The sequence below is a fragment of the Sturnus vulgaris genome, chromosome 7 (genome assembly GCF_052056855.1).
Source record: "Sturnus vulgaris isolate bStuVul1 chromosome 7, bStuVul1.hap1, whole genome shotgun sequence".
Classification (NCBI taxonomy): Eukaryota; Metazoa; Chordata; class Aves; order Passeriformes; family Sturnidae; genus Sturnus; species Sturnus vulgaris.
Window position 1 is genome coordinate 9,803,457 of NC_142249.1, and position 16,077 is coordinate 9,819,533.

General features: G+C 38.6%; 1 long non-coding RNA gene across 2 annotated transcripts in view; it reads left to right on the forward strand.

Moving 5' to 3' along the window:
• LOC106855920 (uncharacterized) overlaps positions 1 to 16,077 on the forward strand; it is a 180,678-nt gene that overhangs the window by 1,026 nt on the left and 163,575 nt on the right. The gene's annotated exons all lie outside the window — the stretch shown is intronic.

The following is a 16,077-nucleotide window of genomic DNA, read 5'->3' on the forward strand; positions in this document are numbered from 1 at the left end:
TTCTTCCCTGTGAGGTGCTGAGGCCCCAGCACAGGTTTCCCAGGGAAGCTGCTGGCTGCCCCTGGATCCCTGGAAATGTCCAAGGCGAGGTTGGACAAGACTTGGACCAACCTCAGATAGTGGAAGGTGTCCCTGCCCATGGCAGGGGGTTGGAACTGGATGGCCTTTAAGGCCCCTTCCAACTCAAACCGTTTATGACAAGGTGGTAATGGAGGTTTCAGTCCCATGTGTGTTTTTTAAGACATAAGAAATTCCTCCTGCCCTGTGCTCGGCTTCTCTGAAGTGCCTGTTTGTTTCAGAAGGGACTGAGTCCAGCTCAGGGACGTGACAGAGATGGAGCCGAGCTCCCAGACAGGCAGGAAGGGTCAGCAGAGGGGCTCGGGAATGCCAGAGGAGGTGGGATGAGGTCTGGGACCTGTCACTGTGCCATGCCTAAATGGATAAACCCTCCCTGTGCCGGATGGTGAAGGAAAAGTGTGGATGAAGAAAAGCTGATCAAGCTGCAGAATCCAGATCGGTGCAGAGGCGAGAACAAAGGTTAGACAGAAAGGTTTTTGAATGCTTGACTCGTGAAAGAAACAGGGACCAGAGTGAGAGAGAGCTGTGTGAAAGGCACCGACTGCACAGGCATTTGATAGAGCTACAACAGGGAACAACTCAGGTGAGCTGGTCACAGCTGTGACTTGAGTCAGCTCAAGGGGGCACATCAAACTGGAACACCTGAGATGGCTGCTTCTAATTTGTGTGTCGAATAGCCCTCGAGTTAATTCTTTCATCTAATTTTAAATCATCTTTAAACTAATCTTGCCAGTAGAATGATAAAGGGAGGGAACCTGGAAAAGGATCAATAGACAGCATCTCTAGGTGCAACATTCTTAAGCCAAGTCCTCAAGATACCATTTTTATCTAGGTATCACAGACTTCTTGTAAAATCTCCTGGAGCAGCTTGCTCATGTTCTTTTCCTTATCCTCCCCACAGCATCATCTCTCCTGTTTTCTTACCATGTTTCAGTAAATAAAAAGTTATTTTCCCTTCTCTTTCCCTGCCAGGAATGAGACGTTATACAGTTAATAGCCACACAGAAACGTTTTGCACCTGCTGTGCAGTAAGAGGACTCCTAAGAGAGGATAAGAACAATCCATGATCTTGTAGTTTATACAATTCTTAATCCTAGGTTTGAGAATGGTGCGTAGCAATGCTTGTACCTTGCAAAACTTTTGAAGCATGGAATTAAAAACACTTTTAAAGGATTAAGTTACAGATTATTTTGAACTTCTCCACAGAAAGAGGTCCAGAACCGAAGCTGCAGTAAATTTTGCAGATTAGCAGCTGTGTTGAGCATATTTTGGACATGTTCTTCCCAGGTGATTGTATAGGGAGCCCTTTCAGTGAGAACCCAGGGAATGTTCTTCTGTTTGTTTATTATATGTAACACATGACAAACAGTTCCCTTTTGCAGTTACAAAATTACATGACATGACACAAGATGCATCAAGTTGCTCTTGCAAACTGTTTGCCTCTTGAACTATTCCTGGTCCAGCACTGGTCTGGTATTTATTCACTTTTTGTTCTGTCTGGCTTTACTGGCCTCAGAGTACAAGTGTCTTTAACCCTCAGTCCCTTATAACATTATAGAATTTGAAATTACTCTGGTTTATTCCCCATTAGAATAGACCAGCCTGTACTGATTTTTGCCAGCAGAGCTCGAATATTCCAAATATGGGCACTAGCATGATTTGTCTCAGGATCCACTTGCATTAATGGTCTTTAGAAATAACTGTGTGTAAAGTAATAACTGTTGTAGGTTTTGCCCTAATGTTTTTTGAGATGGCACGTGCCTCTTAATGTGTTTTATTGCATTTTAAGGCAATGACGGCTTCGTCTTTAGTGTCACTGCACAAAAGCTTCCTGAACCCCTAGGATTTGCTGGCTGTGTAAAAAGTACAGCTGAGTGACATCAGCTGTCTGTGTTCATCTCTCTAAATTGTTGCCATGAAGTGTCCAGGTAACAGTGGATTATTTTACTCTCGTGGGGTGCAATTTTGAATACTCTGGGATGCCAATTCTGAATTTCATTTTGAAATAGATAGTTGAAAAACAATTCAGTTCGCACCTCTGCCGAATGTCAAATCTCTATTTTCTGTATACTTGGGAAGTCCCTGATTTCCAGAATTTAAGCTATGTGAAATAATACAGGAAAGGGAACTTTGCCCCTCTCTTGTCACCGTGTCAAGATTTATTGGGTCAGAGAGCAGAAAGATGACTTTTTTACCTTGCTACTTTATATATTGGTCTGTGGACACTTGGACTTTTTTTGAGAAAGTTTCTATAGTAAACAAAATTAAACAAAATACAAGCAAGTAAAAAAAATATATGTAATCCTAATATTTCTGAAATCTCCTGCAAATAATGAAAACAGAAGATATCACTCCCGTCAGAGATAATAATTTAGTGGTGAAAAAACATAAGTGTTGTGAGACTTAAAAAGTAAGATGACCTGGTTCTTTTATAGGCTTCCTGAGCAAAATAGTTGAATGCCTCAGTTTTTCTCTCAGAAGTGTTTCCTTTCTCCTCTCCCCTGCCTTGTCTGATAGACTGATCTCCCCTTTCAAGGAGGGGGAGTTCAGGGCTCGCAGTGTATATTGGCAGGGACACGGGAGTTCTGATCTTTCTGCTTTATTAACGATCACTAAACAATGGTCCTAAATTTGGGTTTTGGATTTGTCGAATAGAACACTGAGCTCCTGAAACTGGGCAGTCGTTTCTGAGCAAAGCCACATGGGTACAGGTCTCTGGCTTCTCTGGCTGACATCAGCCAGGTGCATTCTTTCCACTTAATTTCAAAAGCTATAAATATAAGAAAAAAAACCAACCGAAAACAACAAAGACCCCATATCAGAAAGCCCGACTTCTCCTTTTCTTCTCTACCAGAAATATAAAGCTTTCATTGTGACAGAGACCTGGAACAGAGTACAGCATTGATAAATTGGGGCAGATTTGCAGTGGAACGCTGTGTGTTCAGTCCTGCCAATAAGCTTGCCTGGATGTTATTTTTAAATGCATTTTTAAATAATATGGAGAATAATATTTGCTCCTGCTTACATTCTTATATAGACACCATCAGAAAGATCTCCAGTGGGATTTCATGACTCCTAAATCATTCAATCATTATTTAAGAGAACAAATGTCCAGAGTGTGAAACGCAAGATTTTCTTATATACTCTGTATTAATGCTGCTATAGGGGCAACAAAAACCCACAGCAAATGAAAATCTTTTCTATGAAAAGATTGTGAAGAAATTCTGTTGCTGATGCTTCACCTGACACCTGCAGATTTGGTTGTTTTTTTTTCTTTCAGTTACCTAAATTGAGCAATTGGGATTATACTTTTTTCTCTTTTTTCTTCCTTGTAGTCTTCTCCAGTTGTATTAACTAGAAATCTTCCCTAGTTATGTCAATGAAGATACTGAAAAGTTGCTTTTCAACTGGTGTTGCCATAACCACAAAGAGAGCACATCAAAAGGAAGAATTGATTTTCCTGGATCTCTGTTCATAATCTTTTCAACCTTGTGTTTGTTCTTAGTATTTTTTTGGATTTTTTTTTCCAACTATCATATAAAAGTGTCCAAGTGATTTTTTTTCTAGCTCTGTAACTTCTGTGTTTGTGCTGTTTAACTATTTTTGTGACTATATAGTAAGAGGTAAATCGCATAGGTGTTTTATCATTATAAAACTGCATGATTCATACTAAAAGTTTTATATACTAATACTGCCTACAGTATCTGGCAGGGAAGTAAGGACATACCCTAACACTAACCTGTAAATATATCTCTTATTATGTATGGGGTTTTTGTGGGGGTCATTCCATGATCTTACTTTGCTGCAGTTCATCTAGAAGGCTTTGCAGATAAACAAAACCCCCAAATGAACTGTTTAGTGGGAGAAGCTGTGTATGTTTTATACAGCACATGACCTTTAAAGCTTGACTTCAGAAAAGAACCAGAGAAATAATCACTGAGAACAGTTTATTTTGGCACTGTAAATCGAAGTGGTCTCGATACTACTGACTACTGAGTGATATGTACTTCAGTTTAATGTGTGCTGTACAGTTCTTCCTCTCCACTTTTACTTCACTTCACTTTGTACAAATGACATTTTCTAGCAGGGACTCAGATTTGCAAAAGTATGTTTTTAATGACATTTCAGAAAGATTAGTACTGACAGGTTTTTATATATATTTCCTATGTGAGGCCAACTCTTCCAGCCCATTTCCTTCAGTGATATCTGGAGAGGATCTGATAAGCTTTATACTGCTTTTCACAGTTCAAAGGGCATTGTCTTCCCCTTCACTCCAGCTGACAACAACAAAGTCAGACATATGTTATCACCATCACAGAGGAAGCTGTGAGCCTGCTTGTGTTCAGCAAAGTACAAATGCAGGAAGAGCGTCAGGTTGGTTAAAAGCTGAGGGAGCTGTGCTAAGGTAGTATAGAGCTTGTGGTACTATAACCCAGCAATCCCATGCTGTATGCTGGGGATGTTTCAGTTCAAGGGAGGGTGGTTATCTGTTGCTGATTGGTTTAATATTATTATAACATAACTACAGGTATCAATTTAAAACCTTTTACTGGTGGGGTCATCTCCAGTGGTGGGGCTGCATTGCATTGGAAGAATAATTGCTTAGTTAATAAAGAGCAAAGCTGCAGTGGGATTAAGTGGTAAAGAATGGAACACGAAGTTCATCTGATCAGACACAATCTCTGTCAATTAACAAACAGGATAGAAGATGCCTTACATTTGTTCTGGATTTCCTTATTTTAACATACAGTGTATTGTGTATCAAAATTAAAATGATTTACAATATATTAGCAACTCATCTAGTGAAATGCTGTGGGCCATGTAAAAATGCATTTTACACCTCTCTGTAATTCTGGAATGTGAAAGGTGGCTTAAAAGAGCCTTTGTATTTCAGTACTGATATCCAGTATTTTGGAACCACAGTCATTAGAGCTAAATTTGGGTCTGTTTGCAGCTCCTCTTCTGCTTCCGGTACATTGTTTACTGCTTCAGGAAAGTCTTCCCAATACATTATATTAGTTCCTATCCTCTGGCTCTTGCTCAACACAGAACAAATCAGGTCAGCACACTAAGTTCCAGTTCCTGTCTCTAAGGACCACTTCAAGCTCTGCTATGATGTACTGCCTCTACCTGGAATTTCTAGGCCACACCATAAATAACAGAGAGATATCTGTGGGAATAGAATGCTCAAGAAGTAGAGTTATGTTGACTGCTTGTCCGTGGGGTCTTTGGTCTGACGACAGTGCCAGTGAGTGCCTTACTGCAATTTGTCCCATCTCTCTACTTGTTGATTCTCTGTTTTTACACCATCACTGGCTATCCTAAGAGCTTAATATACTTTCAGAAGGGCCTTAAAATGGTTTGCTTCCTCTATTGAGATCATTAGATTACTTTACATGAGAAACTAGCACTTGAGCTTTTTCCATTCAGAAGTATAGATCCCACTTCCAGTGTCCGTGTCCTGTCACTTTGGAGTGCTGTGTGGATGGAAGCAGCAAGCAGCTGTGAAAGTCTGGTGGAGAGGTGTGAGAGATGAATAAATAGGATTGTGTTATGACTCAAACACAACCTTCTGCATTCTTTAACTGCCTGTATATCTGGCAGGGGGCACCAAGAGCAAGAAATGGTGTATTAACAGAGACACTGCTGGTAAAGCTCTTCATCTCACACAAGGGATGGCAGCAACTGGGCTCAGAGGTTGTCCCTAAAGACTACTGGCATTAAGCACTGCTTTAGGTCACTGCTCTGGGGTGGAGAATGAGGGTAACAATAACACTTGAGCTTTTAATCCTGAAATAGATCATCATGGCAAGTAACTCTTGCTGTTCCACTATGGAGTTACTGCTGTGAATATAAACTAGCCATTGTCACATCCTGGTGTAATCCCATCAGTCTCTTCTGTTTTACTTGAAAATGCTTGAATGATTTCACGTTATTTTATATTAAGGTCTGTATCAGTACTGCAGACTTTGTGTATGTATAAATGTCTGGATTTATATCACATCAGAAAGGTTTTTCAGGATTTTGCTGGGGGAAAAGAAGTGGGAGAGGAAGTAGATTGTTAACAGATAATATATTTTCTACCAGCTGGAAAAGAGATATGTGACCACATGTCATTACAGAGCTTGAGGCTGTGTAGACATAATGATTAGATATTCCCCTGTACCAGTGACAAGCATGGCTAGAGGCAGGAGCAAGGGCAGGCTACAGAACTAAGAAAGGGTATTGAACGAAAAATTAAATGGCACTTATAGCTTTAGCTAAGCCTATTGCCATGTCATTATACATCTGATTTAAACTTGACTAAAAGCAATAAATTTTCCCTGATTTCAAACTGAATTATCCATCACCACAGCAATCTGTAAGTCGTGCTTGGCATCCCTTTGTGTTAGCTACAATCCAAGTGCTGAAAAACCTGTGCTCACTGATAGAGTAAAAGATAAAAGGTGTCCGTGAGGAAATGACAGAATTAAACAGAGGGTGAAACTAGAGGAACAAGGGATGAGGCTGAGGAAAACCTTTTAGTGAATTGGCGTTTAAACTACCTATTGAGAGCAGATGGCTTACTCTGCCACAGAGGAGGTACTTGGAGGACTATGGTTCTACAAGAAACATGATTGATATTAGTTTTCTTCTGCTATCTTTGATTTTTTTGTTGTTGTTGTTGTTGTGTGCTTAGTCTTTGAGCAAAGCCAGTCATTGGAGTAATTTGAATTAAACTGCTGGTACTTTAGTTTCAACATGGTCTGAGGTGAGTAGGTAGCCTGTTTGTATGTACAACTGATCATCTTAATTAATCTGAAGCTTTTTATCTTTGTCTATTTGCAGTTCACATAAATGGCATTAAGCAATTCCAGTTCTGATATTCTAGAAAACTGATTCTTAGCAATTCTCTTCAAAGCTTTGTGCAGCTTAATACAGATTTCTGTAGCCTCCAGTGAAACTCTGCACTGTATGTGCATGCAAGCTGGAGCTACTGAGATGCTCTGAACTACACAAGGTTTTCAAACAAGTATGATGATTGCACTTTCCTGACGGTACATTTTGGAAATTACTAAGAAGGCTTTTCTGTCTTAATGGATGTGTTTTTGTTATGAAGGGTTATATTGCTAATTGGAATACCATCAGTGTTTGAGGGGGTGGCTCAGAGCATTTGTATTTGGAAAAGTTTTAGAAAGTGATTTGCACTTTTAGTGTTGCTGTGCATTTGGATGCAATGGACACTTGCCCAGTTGTGCTCAGTAGAAGGTTTGTTAGCTCGGACCAGTCTGTCTGTACAGAGTTGTCAGCTCATCACAGCTCTGAACATTGGTCATGTTCAGGACCCCAAATGCTTCTTGGAGTCTGCAGAGCAGAGACAAACCCCTTCTCTACATCTGCAGAACATCTGAAATGTATTTTACTTACCTGTGGGTAAAATCATGGACTAGAAATGATATTATACAGGAAAGGTCAATTCAATCCTTTTGAACCATGTTAATTAACCCTGTGTTTGGGATCCTGCCTGAGTCCTGAAAATTATTACCTTTTTCATACCCTGAATAGGTCTCTGACAAATTTCCTTGAGTGAAAATGGCTGCTGCTTGTTTCCCAATACTTCAGTGCTGAATTGCTTCATTTGTAGTGTCAGTTAGTCAGTGTAGTGCAGCCTGGTATTCTCTTCACTGCTGAACTGTAATTTCTGAGACACAAACTCTACCACTAATTTTATACATATGTATCTAGACAGATGCTTATACAGAGATATGTCAAACCAGGTCAAAAATTATTGGGCATTTTTCCACGTGCTCTTCTTCTCTTAGTCCTTTGCCCTTTTGCCAACCATGTTCATGAAGAATTTATGCTAAGAGTGCTCTGATTAAAGAGAATTTCCTAATGCTGTGGTCCTGAAATCTGTGTTAATTATGCACCACTGGAACAAGATGTTATACCAAAACTACTTTTTATATCCAGTAGGCTTAACAGCCCTTAAGTGAGAGAGGTAGAAGGAATTAATGCTGGTTGGTAAAAAGAGCCTTCTTGTTCTAACTTGGAGCACTTTTATCTGAATGTCGCCTTTCTACCTAAGTTAAGACAGAGAGGATTGCGGCTACAGGAAGCCAAGTTATCTCTTTCCAGCCTCACAGTCTTTCCGAAGGAATTTTATTGGGATGGAAACAGCTTCAAACTGTGCAGGGTCCCACGATGAAACTGTGCTTGTCTTCTGACAGTTTGTCACAAGAGGGGGCTGGAGTTCTTTGCAATGTCTGAAAGCTGATCCATTTTCACTAACTGAGCATGTTCTAGTTGGTTGGTTGATCTTTTTTTTTTGTGAAGATAAAGGAAGTCCTTCTCATATGGGTTTTTTGGTTGGATCGTACGGTTTTTCAAGAATAGACTCAAAAATTATTGAAAAGCTGAAATAAAAATAGGCACTTGCTAAGAAACCAATCATTCTATTCCATTTTTTATGTTGTACCTTGATGCCAAATACATAATTGCAAAAATAATGATGTAAAAAGGATTCCTGGGCATGGTCATACTGTCTGGAAGTGAAATTCATAGAATAGGAGCTGTGAAAAACATCTCTGTGAGAAACTGTATTTCTTTAGGGAACCATCATGAGGTAAACCCAAGATATGAGCCGTCCAAGCTAAAGTAAATGAAATAATGATGTCCACTTGAGACATTACCCCGTTTTTACTGGTATTTTTAGCATGCCAGCATCCTTTTTAAAGGCTCTGTCCTTGCTTTGTAATGGAGTGACAAATATCATTGCCCTATTTTGGAATGCTAAGTGTGAGCAGGTTTTGGAAAAAGTAATAGTAGAACTCTAGATCCAATTTTATTTGGTGAATAATCTCTGAAGGATCTGAAAGTTTGGAGGATTCTATAAATCCTTGCCTCAATCATTCACCTTTGAGCATGCAGACCTGGGAGGAGGAGTATGTTTGATAACACAGAGTGCTTGGAGTCCCTACTTTTCTCAATGGAATAGGATGATGTGACTGAGGAGGTGGTCTCTTTCACATCTAATGAAGAAAAGGTCTGGAAGGGTCTAATCTCCAGCTTTACAGGAGAAAAAGACTTGTCTAAAGTGGTAAATGATTGCAAAGTCTTTGTTTGATCAGAAGTGAATTATTATGATGCAAGAAAGGTAACGTAGAATTCCTGTGTCTGTCTGTGAGGAAATCAAAACTTTCTTGTTCTTTCCAGTTCTGGGAAGAATTTAGTAATTTCTCTTTGAAATATTGGTTTATATGCCTTAATTCTTAGAAAACCTTTCTCATTCATATCTACATTAGCCCCATTCTAAGTTTCTATTGTGTTGTATTAAATGCCTGTAAATATCACGAGGGTTGGACCTTTCTTTAGAAAATCTCACCCTGGAGCAATAAACTGATTTCGTATCTTGCACATCTGGCAGCAAATCAAGTGTTTTAGAACACCAACAATGCTCCTGGAAGATCTCTGTACACAGCTGAATGGCTTTGCACGGAGAGGGCAGTGGCTTTTTTTATTTTATGCCTTAATGTTTTTAGTGTCTGAGAATATTTATTGTGTGAGTTTTCTTAGAACTAAAATAATAGGATACAAAAAAAAATGCAGTATTTTTAGGAGAGAAATGGTTTTCAAGGTAGCAGCACACATACTTTGAGAAACATTATTTTAATGAATGAAAAATGATGAAGAATAATATTAAACACTGTTAACATACGTGAAAGCTTATAAGCAGGAGCCCCTGCATTTCTTGTGAGGAACAGCACAGTGGAGGCCCATTCTTTGTTCCTGAAAAAGATCACAATTTTTCCTTTTCAACTTTGTTTAGTTCATTTTGAAATTCTGTTGAGAATTGCAACCAAAGAAGGAAAAAAGAGAGAGGGAAAAAATATTCAAGGAAAAAAATAAGTGGAAAAAAAAAAAGAATAAGAGAAAAAAATCTCTTGGGTATTGCACTGGTAAATAAAATAGCTCACACTTAAGTGGGTTTTGTCTTAGAATTACTGAAGAATTGAAGAGGGATTATATCCTCAGTCTTTTCTGCTGTTGCTATTGAGTACAGCAGAGTTCACAAATCAAATGTAGGGCACCATAAACGCTTGCCACAATGCGAGCTGTGATTTGCTGTGTATTTGCTCTTGGGAACTTTGAACAAAGGTCAGCACTAGTTTCATTACCCCTCCCGTTTGTATTTTCCCACACTTTTCTTTTTCCCACAACTGAAGGAATCTATCTGGTGCTCACTTATATCCATCGTGTTGTTTCATGTTTGAAATGTGACACAATATTCATAAACTGGAGTTTTATGAGATACTGTCATTAATTCTGTCATGTTTCTGTCAGTAAAATGAGGACTCTTTCCTTCTCTTGTTTTCAAGTCAGAAATACTTCTCCTTTCATTTGCAATCAATTCTCTTCTGTAGAATTTTTTTTTTCCCCAACAGTGATTTTTTTTTTTATTTAGAACAGAGCCATCATGTGAAGATTTTTTTTCAGCACTACCTCATTGTCGCCAGGAATTCAAAATATAAGTGTAGGCACTGGCTGTCCACCATGAATTGTAGAGTATACCCTATTTGCCTCCTCATAGCTTATTGTTTGTGCTGACCTCAATCCCTAGCTGAAAGATCTGAAGAAGGCTAAAAACCTCTTTTATTTTGGTGGGAGTTATTGCTGCTAAGAATAAGATCCGTGGGACAAAAAGGAAAAAATATTTTGTAAATTTTTGTTTTTAATTTCTCTTCAAAGCATCAGGTAAAGACTTTGTGTCTTTCACTTCACTAAGTAAGAAATTCCTAGTTCTTTGTTATATGTGATAGAGTTTCAAATTGATAAAGGTTTTAAAAACAGCTGGCAATAGAGAAGATTCTTGTAGGTCGTAATCTTCCCATCATGGTCTTTGCACTGCTCTTCAGCTGTTCAAATAAACATATCTCTGCTTCTTGCCTTCCTGCTGAGAAATCAGTACATGAGCCCAAAGAAGCAGGTGTCATACTGCACTACCAAGCAGAATAGCATTTTATTTGGAAGACCTTTCTACTGATGCTGTTAGTTCACTTATTGTCTTCAATATTGAAGACATCAAATTTTAAAGAGCCTCAAAAGGGTAAAAGTTAACAAGGAAACTTACTAGGTTTGTGTATCTTTTAAGACAAATATGTATTTTCTGACACAGTTATTTCTGTTGCCCTTGCTTTGAGCAGGAGATTTGCCTACAAAACAACCCTAAGTTACTTCCAGTTCGGTGACTTCATTATTCTATGCTGGTGACAGTTACTCCATGGTATGAGTAATCCATTTATCCTAGAGAGGTAAACCTGTTAAAACACCAAAATGGCCTATCAGCTGTTGTTCCTGTTGTGGAGTTATGGTTTTCAGGTTGCTTTTTTGTTGTCTGCAGACAAGAAAACTGTCTCAGACAGTTTTTCTCAGTGCAATTCATCTACAGTCTGAGCAATGAAACAGCTAGAGTGAGAGTGGCACAATTGAGTGCTCAGCTCTGGAATACCAGAATCTCATGAATTTGCATTGACACCAAAGCAATTTTACCTTATGATCATGAATATCCTGTAGGAGAAACAATCTAAGCTGCTCTGGAATATAATACAAATACTTAAAATATGAATTGCACAGTCCATAGTGTGTATTTGAGAAAGCCCATTCAAAGAGTACACGGAAAAAGGCTGAGCTTTCTGAGATGTGCAGACTGCTGCTAACTCAGTTTATAGCTGAACTCATTGTTGGCTCTAGGTCAATAATGGATATCCTCTCATATGCAAGAGATCAGACAAAACAAAGCAAGTTTTATTGTATCCTGTTCTGCTAAATAAACTTCTTTGCTCATTCTCAGCACAGCTGAGATGCCATTATAATAGCTCTAATATTTTCCTAAGTAAAAATACATTCAGAAGGAAGGGTAAAAATAATCACTGAAATATATTTTAGTTCTAAAATGAAAAAAGAAAAATCAGCAAGCAAAGCTGTCTATTGTTACCCTGAAGCTTTTTAGATCACTATTCTTCTGACAGCCAAAAGTAATGAAAAAAATAGGTTAGAACAGGTTAGTCTTCTCTGTGAAAAACGTCATAGAAATTGGGCACTTCAGCCTTGGGGATTTTTTTTTTTGGTGGGGGGAGGGAATTAATCAAGTCTTCTCTGCCAAAGCTCCCATGTTAATGATGATAAAAATTAGTACTTTCTGAAGAAGAACACCTAATAAAAATTTCCTGACTGGCTTTAGTTCTAGTTATTTTATGTGATAATGCTTGTAATACTGCAAAAGGATTCTCTGGGAAAAGAACAGGACATTCATGACTGATTTGCCTGCTGACATTTATTAGCTGTGGGAAAGTCACCTTTTGGCAATTATGTTTTGCAAATGTAATTCTAGTAGCATAAAGATTGGAAGCACTTATAGAGGTTTCTATAATTAAGGTTACCTTCACTTGCTCTTTATTGAATTAGTTATATTTTTCTATTATAAGGGTGGTATTTCCAGTATTCAGTTCCCATGGGAAATTTTATTTATCAAGCCTCATCAGATGCCTTGTTATGAAAATGTATACCCAGCTCTTTGCTAAGTTAGCTGATTAGTTTGTATCAAATATCACCATCTGTTCTTATTATCTGACAGAAATGCAGATGACCAGGCTAGAGGTGCCTTAGTGCCGGTGTGAGTTGAAAGTTCAGATGTTAGATACACTGGCATAAACGGTATCTTCCTTCCTACCATAGAATTTGAGTGAGAAAAGGATTAGAGGTGCTGCTTCTGTGGTTTGTTCCTGTTTCTTTGGGAAGGCACACCCTGAGAATGTGGGAAAGCAGTGCCTTTGTCCTGAGTGCAGACTTGAGTGCTGTGATTATCTTTATTCCATTAATGGGCTGCTTTGCTTGCTGCAAACATGTGCTGTGTGGACACTGTGGGCCACAGTGAGAATGGAGTTAAAATCTGGGAGAGGAGCCTCTGCTGCTGCTCAGATTCCCTCTTACTTGGCAGCTGAGCTTTGTGTGGTGCTATAAATCAGGTAGCCATAAAAAGAAAAATCGTCACAGAAGGAAGTGGAATATGATAAACCTCTGTTTACAGCCCAAGTGACTTCCTTCTGAGCTCTCCTCTTCTTCTAGGAAACAGAAATATCACCCTAAGCTATTTGGTGAATTAATGCCTATTGAACATATTCAATACATATTCATTCCTCTTGTGATGGAGAACAGACACTTTAGTTGGAGACTTGGGCTCTTTGTGCTGGGCACTGTCCAAGTGCACATTGAAAAGGCTGAGCTGGCTCTAAAGGCTTTACATTTTAATACACCAGACAGAGAAAGGAAAGGGCTTTCTTTTTCCTCCCTCCTCCTCCAACTGTAGGATATTTGATGCATGTTTGTAATTCTGGCTAGATGCTTTTCTTGATGGAGAACAATTACAATATGGCTTTTCTGACTGTAAATGGACTTTCAGTAAAACTTGTATGTAGTTGCTGTGCTTCATTAAAATACTAGAACCCAACACAGCTTTTAAATCAGGCACAAAGTGTTGCATGGAAGGTGGACTGTAATCTTCAGTTTCACCTTGTTCTGTCATTCATTCTAAGCAACATTGATGCAGTGTGTTCATCAGGGAGCTACAGTTCAACTAATGACTGTCAGTGGTATTTTATGGTGCTATTGTAGTGTTTAGGAACTTGGCTCTTGGGCCCAGCATGCATTGTGCCATGCAGGGAGCATAAACTCCAAGTGATTGGTCCTGTGTTAATAAGTTATATCTACAGGTAGGAAAAAAAAAAAAAAGAGACTCTGACACATAAGGAATTGAATAAATGGTAAAGATGACATGAGAAAAATCCTGTAAAAGGACATTTTTTTCCCGAATCTTAGAGTGCCTTTTAATCCCATTTTCCCAGAAACAGAAAACTGGAAAACTTCGGCATTTCAGTAAAACAAATTACTTAAAACCACAGAATCAGTGATTCAAAATCCAATCTTTGGAAGTCTCTCATGGCTAGCCAAGAGTAAGCTTGATAATTCCATGTGATTTCTTGAAGATTTAGGGTGCTCTGTTTAACTACAGTATTAGGGAAGATGAAGGGAATGAGTGGAGTTTTTATTGAGTTTGCTGCTTAGTCTTCAAATTATAGTCAGACCCCTGCCTAATGCTATGAATAGATGTGAAAAGTGTTCAATGTTTTAATCATGTTCTATCTACAGAGAATGCAAGTTTTTTTCAGTCCTCTGGATCTTCTGTGTCTGCCCCTGTAAATTATGTGATTCTGACTAATTTAAATACATCACATTTTCCTTTATTAATAGTGCCCAGTTTTAGATGTGATCATAAAATACACATCTTCATTTGTAGCTTGGATTTTCGAAATCCCCATAGACCAATTGAGGAAGTGTAAAGAGACCAACCCGAAATGTCCTGGGAGAATTTCCAAAAAAAGCAAAGCAGCAAGAAATAGAAATCAAAATAATGTCTTTAATTTTTTTATGCCCTAAATTCTTAGAACACAACTACTGTTTCACCTCTCTGGCAAAATCACAGTGTTATGATTTTGATATTTTGCAGCTACTGTAGACTGAAAATATTTAAGGCTGTAGTTAGTGACTCTCTCTGTTCCTGCCTCATCAGCCCCTGTCTCCCAGCTCTTTAATATTGAATGCCTGTGTTGAGCTCACCTGGAGAATAGGCCTGAAAATTGAGAAATGAAATATATGCAGCCAGCTGGAGTCTCCTTACTTTCCTTCCCAGTGCTGTGGGGGACTGTGACCAGTGCAGACTTGTTTGGATAGGGCTTGGTGGTTTTCTCTCTGCTGCTACCCTAACTTTTACTCTTGCCTGTTCATGGCCTGCTTTGACTTCAAATCAGTTTGTGATGCTGGCCCTACTTAAAGCAAGACAGTGTTCCAAAAGTTAAGTTTCAAGAGATAATATTAGATGAAAAACTACTCCCAAGGGATTTTGCGGAAAACATGCTTGTAAATTTTGGGAATATGTTCCTTAATTCTTGTATTGTCTTTTTGAATAAATCTTCTACAGTTATGAGACTTCAGAGACACCAGAGTATAATCTCACAGATCATGGTAACTTGAGATATCCAGAATAATAAAATTAATAGATCCTGTAGTTGCTTTCTCTACTGGGCAGTGTTAATTTGTTTTTACTGTGGCAAGGTGGGTCCAGGTGGGACCTATGTCACTACTGTGATTCTGGGGTCCTAGTGGGTTTTTTTTCTGATTTTTCAAAAGATAAAATGTAGGATTAAAGATCTGACGTCAGAATTTCCCGTGATAAGCAAAACATCTTAATGCTACACATATTAAAATAAGTAGTTGTGTTGCATTTAGTGGGACGAGACAGGCTGTGAGCTTGTTGTGCACTGAAATGATTGACTGGAGACCAGCCAATGCATTCTACAGCTCACCTAATGCATGTTTATTATAATGCTATTGCTGGTGAATGTATGTGGGTAAAGAAAAAGGAATTACAGGTTGCTGTAATGAGCATTTAGAAGATTAACCATACCAAAATAATTAATCAATGGCATACTTCTAGACAACGATTAATCCTTATACTTTACTAATTCTACAAAGCTGTTGGTTTATATTGTAGCACATTATCCCTGAGTGTGCAATACTGCAGAGCTGGTGCTATACAGTTAGGACTATTGATTACATCCTTCGTGGTTCTTAACATCTGAGACCAAGGTGATCATTTCTTCCTTCTCTGATTTTCCTTGAGTGTGTGTGATATTTTCATGTTAATGCCCTCTCCCTTCCCAAAGGGATGTCACAGGACTCCTCCTGGTTTTGGCTTTGCTGGTCACCCTTCATGGGCAGTAAGGAGATTGTTCTGCTTCTCTTGTCTGACAGCTTTAGTGACATGAATGCCTGCTTCGTGTACTCACACCCCTGTCCTTGCCTGTTTGGTGAACATATTGACCACATATTTGTAGAAAATGTTTTAAATTTTATAACTGATGAGAGCCATAGGAATAAATTATTATTAGATTCAGTTTAATCTCT